The sequence below is a fragment of the Oreochromis aureus genome, unplaced genomic scaffold, assembly GCF_013358895.1.
Source record: "Oreochromis aureus strain Israel breed Guangdong unplaced genomic scaffold, ZZ_aureus HiC_scaffold_69, whole genome shotgun sequence".
Lineage (NCBI taxonomy): Eukaryota > Metazoa > Chordata > Actinopteri > Cichliformes > Cichlidae > Oreochromis > Oreochromis aureus.
This window is the reverse complement of record NW_024108967.1, coordinates 1-10,021: the sequence shown is the minus strand read 5'-3', so window position 1 is coordinate 10,021 and position 10,021 is coordinate 1. Positions and strand designations below refer to the sequence as shown.

The 10,021-nt window shown below is 38.6% G+C and overlaps 1 long non-coding RNA gene across 1 annotated transcript; it reads left to right on the top strand.

The window, feature by feature from the left end:
* Window positions 1-1,081: 1,081 nt before the first annotated feature.
* Window positions 1,082-1,812, top strand: LOC120437309. Its single transcript, XR_005611003.1, has 3 exons — window positions 1,082-1,138; window positions 1,225-1,443; window positions 1,562-1,812. It is a non-coding gene; the product is annotated as an uncharacterized LOC120437309 (long non-coding RNA).
* Window positions 1,813-10,021: the final 8,209 nt, after the last annotated feature.

Below are 10,021 nucleotides of genomic sequence, written 5' to 3'. Positions count from 1 at the left end.
TTTACAGGTAAAAAATGTCAAAAGTTTTAAACTATCTTTAGGCTACCAGAGATGTCTATAATGATACATTATGTAGAGAAAAACATTAGTACAGCTTACAGAATATGTATAAAAACTGATTTAGAAGTAAATGGATAGTTTTCTGAAAGTTCCCGACTACAGTTTAACACCACCCACCCAGCTCAGCCCCCAAGTGTCTATGTAATGCTTGTATGGTGTGTGAGTTTGACTTGGCCTTTATCCGGGTGGGTTTGGGTTTGGGTGGATAAAGGCCAAGTCAGAATTCTCTGAGCAGCTGGAAAAAGCTGCTAATAAACAAAGACATCAGAAAGTGTGGGCTTTAGGTGTGCCCACGCTTTCTGATGCACTAATTAGACTTAGTAACCGACACCCCATACCAGCATCACATAGACACTTGGGGGCTGAGCTGGGTGGGTGGTGTTATAAGCACTTGTTTTGTTAGATGTATTTTTTCAGACAGGGCACAGTCTCCTTTGTGGCAAAACCTTCAAACTCACCATCCTCAGCTGAAACAACAACATCTTAACACCATCTTCATGAACTGCTGAGCCAAACCTGATCCATCAGTGCTGGACTGCACAGATAACTACATGCCACAAGGAGACTGCTGTTTTAAGAAACTGCCATACCAGTGTGTCTTCAATGGAGAAGATGACACACCCATCACCTGACCTCCTGCCTGATCTGGAGACCATCATCATGCTGCCACACACACACCTCTGAGACCATCAATTATGACTGATACTGAGGAAACTGTATTTCCTGTCAGAGATGCTCAGTGATCCTCAGAGCAGAGAGAGGTATGATTTTTTTTCTTTGATAAAAAATGTCAGTGCTTTTAATTCATTTAATTAATTTAAATCCTGTTTATTGCATAAATAATTCCACACTCAAATGATTATACTTGTTGACACTTTTTGAGTTTTAATTCACATTATGGATTACAAATCTATGCTTTTCTACTCTGTCTCTCTGTGCAGGTACTGCTGTCTTCTGAGTTCTTCAGTGTCCCAACTGAGACATTCAAACCTCATTGCAGAGCTCATGTCTTTCCTCACCATCATGTGAGTGTGAGATTGCTCTGGATTCTGGTTATGTGACCTGCAGCACCTATAAGGTATTTCAATATTGTTCATTGTATAACTCATTTGTAGTTTTTAGGCCTTAACACAAATGAAATGTTCCTTTTTCTGTATTTTTTAGAACAAGCTCGTCCAGTGTGCCTGCATTCCAGCTTCTTAGACTCTACGCAAGTGGACAGAGTATTAGTGTTTGACCACTCTTACAGACACCGACTTCTGTCAACTCACTTCTACTGATCAGGCACCTCACTCCAGGAAGACAGAGGGCTGCAAGCCTGTCATCATTTCCTGTGTGGCTATTCTTGGGGTAGCATCAGATTTTTCCCACAAATATTAAAAGGTAACACTTGTTTTAAGCTTAGTTATTAAATCAAAAGTCTTCCCTTGTGTTATGTCTGTGAAGGTTCTCATGGTGTCCTTTGATGTAGTCTCTCTCTTCACTTGCATACCCACTACAGAGGCAGTGGAGACTGTCAGAAAACGACTACAAGAAGACAGCTCCTTGGAAGACAGGACCAACTTCACACCCGATCAGATTTGCACACTGTTAGACCTCTGCCTTACCACTACATATTTGAAATACAACGAGGGTTTCTACAGACAAAAACATTGCTGCGCCATGGGCTCCCCCGTGTCACCTATTGTAGCCAACCTTTGCATGGAGGAAGTGGAAATGAAGGCTCTTGGCTCTTTTAAAGGGAGAGTACCCAGCCACTGGTACAGATATGTAGACGACACCTGGGTCAAAATCAAAACACAAGAAGTGGAATCCTTCACTGCGCACATTAACGCCGTGGATAAAAACATCAAGTTCACCAGGGAAGACACAAAGGACGACTGTTTGCCTTTCCTGGACTGCGCTGTGCACATTGAAGAGAATGGCAACCTCAACATTGAAGTTTATCGGAAGCGCACACACACGGACCAGTACCTCCTCTTTGACTCCCATCACCCTCTGGATCACAAACTTGGAGTAATCAGGACCCTACACCCCGGGCAGAACATGTTCCCTTTAAGCCTGAAGGAAAAAGAAGGAACACACACATGTAAAGGAAGCACTTAAAACATGTGGCTATCTATCCTTATTGGGCGTTTATAAAGTCAGCAAAGATGCACAGAAAAGAACATCAGACACCAGCGAGGGAGGATAAGAAAGAGAGATGCAACAACATTGTCATCCCCTATGTAGCCGGTGTATCAGAGAAACTCAGGAGAGTTTTCTCCAAGCACGACATCCCAGTGTACTTCAGACCCAGCAACACACTCAGACAGAAACTGGTTCACCGAAAGACAAAACTCCTAAACACAAACTTAACAATGTGGTGTACGCTGTACAGTGCAGCGAGGAATGCCCAGACCTCTACATCGGAGAGACCAAACAGCCACTTCACAAGCGCATGGCACAACATAGAAGAGCCACCTCCACGGGACAAGACTCAGCAGTTCATCTGCATCTAAAGGACAAAGGTCAGTCTTTCGAGGATGCCAACGTTCACATTTTGGACAGAGAGGACAGATGGTTTGAAAGAGGAGTGAAAGAAGACATTTACGTCCACTGTGAGCGACCATCTTTGAACAGAGGCGGTGGTTTATGACACCAACTGTCTGCCATCTATAATCCAGTTTTGAGATACCTTCCCAGACACCTTAATGCCCACTCACATCCTGGGCCATCTGACCTAAGGGAAATCACATGATAGGGTGGGGCCAGGTTTCACAATAAGCTCACCCGAAACCCTGCCTGGTTGGGACCCACACCCACTTTCACACCTTGGCTCATGTGATTAGGTAGAGGATCATCAGGGGGTCCTTTGTCCCTCTTTGGGGGGAAACTCCCACTGGGTTTAAATCTGGGACTCTCCACCACTGACCCTTAGAAGAAGAAGCTTCTCGGATGAGAGGTGAAATGTCTTCAAGCAACTTAAAGAAGTCCAGACGCTTTTCTTTCCAAGCTCATTAGACTTCCCATGTGTTAATTACATTTTATTTGTTGTTGTTTTCTTTTATATTTATATGTAGTGATTGGATGTGGTGGAGCTTTGTTGTTTATGTGGAAAACATCTGTTTGTGATGATATTTACAATGAGGCTTTAAGGTGACAGTTTCCATGTTATTTCAATCCTTTTACTAAGCAAAAACATGTTTGCAATTAACATATTTTTTCAGTTTTGTCTTTTGATTTATGGTTAACATTCCTCTGTGACAGCAAATACTAAACTGGTCCAAGTAACCAGCATATCATTGGTCAAAGGCAAAAAGGACCACATGTCACACTAGCAATGAATTTTTGACTGTGTTTGTGTTAGTATAGAGTAGGTCTAACAGTGGTTTTCCACATCTGCTCTAATATATATAGATAATGGGTCAGACATATAAAGTCATTTTGAAAAGTTCATAAAGGTCACATCCATTTATATGTGTTATATACCACAACATTCATGCTAATGGTTCTACTGTTTACAGTTACTTTATGATGGATTTCACCCTGGTCACAGCACTATGTGAAAAGCTGTTAGAGGTAAAGTTAACCCAATTAATACCTCATCATAAGTCACTCTCTAACACAGGGTAGTGATTATTTTTCACTGTAATTTATTCCACAACAATGTTCTTTATTTGATTCTTTAAATATGCATATCGATTGTTCAGCTGTGTGTCTCTCCACACCTGAAATATATCACAATGTTGACTTCATTTCGACAGTATTTTGTAGATTGGTACCATATTTATCAAATCATCTTGTGCATTTATTACCTAAATGTTGTTTGTGGGGTTTTTTTTGTTTGTTTGTTTTTTTGGAATTTTTACATTTCACCAGCTGTGTAAACTCTGCAATTTTACCTTGGTTTTGTTCCACATCAGTTTATCTGCTGCCTGGTATTCCTGTCTTCCTTCTCTCACCCCAACCGGTCGCAGCAGATGGCCGCCTCCCTGAGCCTGGTTCTGCTGGAGGTTTCTTCCTGTTAAAAGGAGTTTTCCTTCCCACTGTCGCCAAAGTGCTTGCTCATAGGGGTCATATGATTGTTGGGTTTTCTCTGTATCTATGAAGCGCCTTAAGGCGACTTTTGCTGTGATTTGGCACTATATAAATATAATTGAATTGAATTGAATTGGTTTTCTTCCTTTTCTAATGTTTTTGGTAATTTTTCACAGTTAAACAAGTAACTTTGAGGTTACTTCAGCGTTTTCAGCTGTTATCTGTTGACAGTTTTGCCTAATTGTTACATTTCTGGAATATTATAGCAGTTCTGGTAAGTTGTAATATTTCTGCCAAGTTATTAATTTTCTACTAAATTATATCATTTCTACTAAGTTATGTTATTCTAAATTATTACATTTCTGCTAAGTTGTAGCCTCTGGTAAACTACAATATTTCTGGTGAATTGTTATGTTTCTTCTAAGTTATTGCATTTCTGCTATGTTATTACATTTTTGTTAACTTGATGTTGTTCTGCAAAGTTACTAAAATTTCAACAACTTTTTAAACACTGACTTTGATTTCTTCAGCTTCTTTAGCTATTTCAACTGTTTTCAGCAGACAGCTTCAGCTTTAAAGCATCCACACTGCATTTTCGCAGGAAATGCAAATTTTTCTAGTTGCTGGAGGCATCCACACTATTGAGTTCCTGTTTCTCTTTATTCTTTTACACTTTTCGCCGTGGATCTACTTCCACAATTTTCAGCCGATTTTCACCGTTCAAATTTTAAACTATTCTGCTATTTCTGCTAATGATGGCTATATCTTTTGGTATTTTATACTGTTATACTTTTTAAAATATTAAGCTTTTTTCCTTTAATTTGTCCCATTGAAATGAATGGGAAACTTCCATAATTCTGCTAAAACTTGCTTGTTTTTGAAACTTAACTACTTTTTCCTACTTTCACGTAGAACAACCATTCAAACTTTAAAATGTTCTCAAATTATTGGGCTATTCAGGAATAAATCAGCTTTTTCAAATCTTTTACCGTTTTACTTTTATGCCTCTTAAAGTTTTGAGTTGCAAAATTGTGATTTTCACAAAATACATGCGTTGTTATGGTTGCTATGCACTTGGCTTCCAGTGTGCCACTGAAGGTTTTGCAGTCTTCTCTTCATGTCCGAACAACTTCTTGCTACTTGCTCAATTTTCACTCAACTTCCACAAATTATACATCAAAACGTAGGTATTTTTGCTGGCTTTCAGAAAATGTCACCATCATTGTTGTGAGATTTATAGAATTTTGGCAAATCTCCTCAGACCAACACAAAGTCTCAAAACTCCCCATAGAAAGTCAATGGAGAGCTTGTTCAAAATCACAGCTTGATTTCTGTAATGAGAGGCATATTCGAATCGTCATATCTCCTTAACGAAGCAAAGTTAAAACATGAGGCTTGTCCCAGTATATCTTCAGACACTCCTGACACTCACAATTCAAGAATTTCTTTCTCACCTATTACCGTTCTGAAATGAGTTAGACTTGTTTGAGGGTAGGAAATTCATCCTTCGCTCAGATTTCTTCAGATTTCAAACTCTGGAAATGATCCACTTTTTTTCTCTCGTCATATCTTTTAATGGATATCAACAGAGACCTGAAAATTTCCAAGATTGTTCACCACAGCCTGCTGTCTCTTACGGTGAAAAAATGATATTGATACTCCAAATAGATTTAGAGTTAGAAAGCGTTGTTTGAGGGCAAGTCAAGGCAGTTTTGCTTCGCCTCTACTCAGTTATGGTGCATTACAAGTCAAATATCTTTAAAAATTCATATTTTAATGATAAATGTCAACACTGTAAGATTCCCCATCTCTTCTGAACAAAACGGTGTAAGAATGACCGTTCTAGCCCCTACGGTTAGGAAATTATGGCCATTTGTTTGAGAGGAATCCTCACTATGAGAAATTCACTGCAGAAATCCTGTCTCTGTGCTCTGTGTGTGTAAAACGGCTGCACCTGTTTTGGCGGGAAAAAGTGCACAGGCTCTCTGATTGGTGGATTCAAATTCAGCAGCTCCCAGGCTGCTTGACTGAGCTAGAAACTTACTTCTCTCCTCTGTGTGTGTGTGTGTGTGTGTGTGTGTGTGTGTGTGTGTGTGTGTGTGTGTGTGTGAGAGAGAGAGAGAGAGAGAGAGAGCGAGAGAGAGAAAGCCGTTTATGGGATGATCTCATTGTAAGATTCAAATTCAATATATTTAGACTGCTTGACTGAATTGGATCTTGTGTGTTTGTGTGTGTGTGTGTGTGTGTGTGTGTGTGTGTGTGTGAGAGAGAGAGAGAGAGAGAGAGAGAGAGAGAAAGCCGTTTTATGGGATGATCTCATTGTAAGATTCAAATTCAATATATTTAGACTGCTTGACTGAATTGGATCTGTGTGTGTGTGTGTGTGTGTGTGTGTGTGTGACAGAGAGAGAGAGAGAGAGAGAGAGAGAGAGAGAAAGCCTTTTATGGGATGATCTCATTGTAAGATTCAAATTCAATATATTTAGACTGGTTGACTGAATTGGATCTTGTGTGTGTGTGTGTGTGTGTGTGTGTGTGTGTGTGTGTGTGTGTGTGTGTGTGAGAGAGAGAGAGAGAGAGAGAAAGCCTTTTATGGGATGATCTCATTGTAAGATTCAAATTCAATATATTTAGACTGGTTGACTGAATTGGATCTGTGTGTGTGTGTGTGTGTGTGTGTGTGTGTGTGTGTGTGTGTGTGTGTGTGTGTGTGTGAGAGCGAGAGAGAGAGAGAGAGAGAGAGAGAGAAAGCCTTTTTATGGGATGATCTCATTGTAAGATTCAAATTCAATATATTTAGACTGGTTGACTGAATTGGATCTTGTGTGTGTGTGTGTGTGTGTGTGTGTGTGTGTGTGTGTGTGTGTGTGTGACAGAGAGCAAGAGAGAGAGAGAGAGAGAGAGAGAAAGCCTTTTATGGGATGATCTCATTGTAAGATTCAAATTCAATATATTTAGACTGGTTGACTGAATTGGATCTTGTGTTTGTCTCTCTCTGTGCATGTGTGTTTCCATATGTGTCCATATTTATGATTGTGTGGCTGTTATATATTTTGTTTTTTCCGATTTTTTCTTTTAACAAGTATATTTGAGGGACCCTCAGCATGTTCAGCATTTTTCAGCTGTCCGTTTTGCTTTTCCAATTTTTCTGTTTAAGTTATTACTATTGTGCTAAATCATAGCATTTCTGCTGTTTTATAAGATTTGTGCTAAATATAGTATTTCTGATTAATTATAGTTTTCTACCAAATCATAGTACAGTATTTTTGCTTTTTATAGGATTTTTTATAGGATATTTATGTTGCTTAATATAGTATTTCCGCTTTTTATGGGATTTTTGCTTAATATAGTACTTCTGCTTATTATAGGATTTGTTCTTAATATAGTATTTCTGCTAAATGTAGTATTTATGCTTAATCATAGTATTTCTATATATTTCTGCCAGGTCCCCAGGCAGCCAATCCTCTGTGAGGACTGAGGCATTCAAATCTACATATCAGGGCCTGCACGGCTTCCCAGCCAGCCAATCATATCTGAGGATGAGACATTCAAATTTACAAATCAGGGTCTGGACGGCTTCCCAGCTAGCCAATCATATCTGAGGTCTGCCCTTTCTTCTCTCGTCATATCTCAGCGACAGATGTACAAAGAGCAATGCAAATCACAGTCAAAGTACACCAAAGTACGCTGATTCACCCAGTACAAAATTATGCTTCTAGTCCACCAAGTTTTTGAGTTACACGACGTTTTATAACTCCAAAAACGGCGTTTTTCGCCTCTCACCCGCAATCTAATTCTGACTGCTCATCACCCTGTTTTCCAGGCGCTCGCTCTCTTTCCCAATTCTGCAAACATTTATGATTTTAGCAGCTTTTCTAATATGGACCTCAGATTCTTGTTAACACTCCATGGCACAAATACTCTTCCCTTTAGGCTCTGTGTATGTGTGTGTATCAATATTTCTCCCATTTTAAAGTATTACTCCTCCATAATTGTATTTCTGTTAAATCAAAGTACTTTTACTACATCTTAGTACTTCTGCTCAATCATAGTATTTCTGCTAAATCATAGTATTTTGCCAAATTATGGTTTTGTGCCAAATCATAACATTTGTTTTATGTTATAGTATTACTACTAAGTGGAGGAATTTCTGTCATGTTACAGTATATGTGCTGATTACAGTATTTCTGCTAAATCATAGTATTTCTACTATATTATATTTTTCTTTCTAAATATAGCATTTCTGCTATATAATTTTATTTCTGCTATGTTATAATATTTGTTCTAAACCAGAGTATTTCTGCTGAAAGATAGTATTTCTGCCAAATGATAGTATTTCTGTCAAATTACAGTATTTGTGCTAAAACATAGTATGTTTTTTTTTAAATTTCAATATTAATAGTATTTTACAGTGTCTCTGGTAAATCGCAGCATTTCTGCTATGTTGTACTGTTTTTCTAAATCATAGTATTTCTGTAATGTTTAAGAATGTTTGGCTAAATATATTCTTTCTGTTATCTTATACAATTTCTCCTAAATTCTTGTATTTTTGAGAAGTTATCGTGTTTCTGGTAAGTTACAATATTTCTGCTAAGTTCTGCTATGCTATTGTATTTTTGCCAAGTATTATGTTTCCTCTAAGATATTACAGTTCTGCTAAGTTACTACATTTTAGCAAAGTTCCTTGGCTTCTGCAAAGCTTTTACAAATTCTGCAACTTTTCAGCTTTTTCTGCTAGTTTCAGCAGACAGCTTCAGCATTACAGCATCCACACTGCATTTTCGCAGGAAATGCAAATTTTTCTAGTTATTATGTGTGCCTATGCCAAGAGGCACACATATTACTATTCGTCGGATTTATTATTATTATTATGTGTGCCTATGCCAAGAGGCACACATATTACTATTCCTCGGATTTATTATTATGTGTGCCTATGCCAAGAGGCACACATATTACTATTCCTCGGATTTATTATTCTTATTATTATTATTTTCCTTTTTCCGCCTGAAATTTTGCAGTGTATCTCGACCCGCAGTTTTGAGACAAGCTTCATATATGTTACCTCATTTTGTGCGGCTGGATCTGGAATGGTGTGCTATGACTTTTGGTGTTTATGAATTTTATAGTTTTTAAATATTAATATTTTAGTGAAAATTTCCCGCGCTCCTCTGCCAAACAGTTTTGACATTAGGGTTACATATGTTAGATCATTTTGTGCGGCTGGAGCTGGACTATTATGTCATGACTTTTGGTGTTTATGACTTTTATAGTTTTTTAAATATTACTATTTTAGTGCAAATTTAGGCCAATTCATCTTTTGGCGCCAAATAAACAGACTTCATTTGTGGTGTGTTGGCGCCATCTTTTGGTCCCATTGAAACAAATTTCAAACTTCATTTGTGGTGTGTTGGCTCTCTCTAGTGGTATGCGGGAGTGGTACAGCCTGTCTACCCTTATTTGGATTACCGTAATGATGACAATTTCAGCGGTGCGCACAGCGTCGCTGCTTTCAGGAGCCATTGGAATTTTTAAGGTTGCGCAAATCATTCAAAAGTTACGGTAATGCTTGGTGGAAAACTCAATATCCCACAATTCATAGCACACCTCTGCCGAGTTAAACAATGGCGGCCACCACTTCGTTTTATATGTCTTTTATTAGTGTTTCTAGGTCACAAAATAAACTTTTAAGATATTTTCAGGCGAGAATGTAGGTGTGTAAACTTCAAATATCTGCTTGTTTTATCAAGACATCCCATATTAGCGACAATGCTCTGACGACCTCGGTCCTGCCTGACAGCTAGCCGGCTACCTAGCTAGCTGCCGCGACTTGGCTGCAAATGGACAGCGAGGGACTCTCTCTCCTTTCACCTCCCCGGTCTCGCAAATGCTCGCACAGAATCGGAGTTACGGCTGGATGTGGAAAAAATAACTGAGTTGTTTG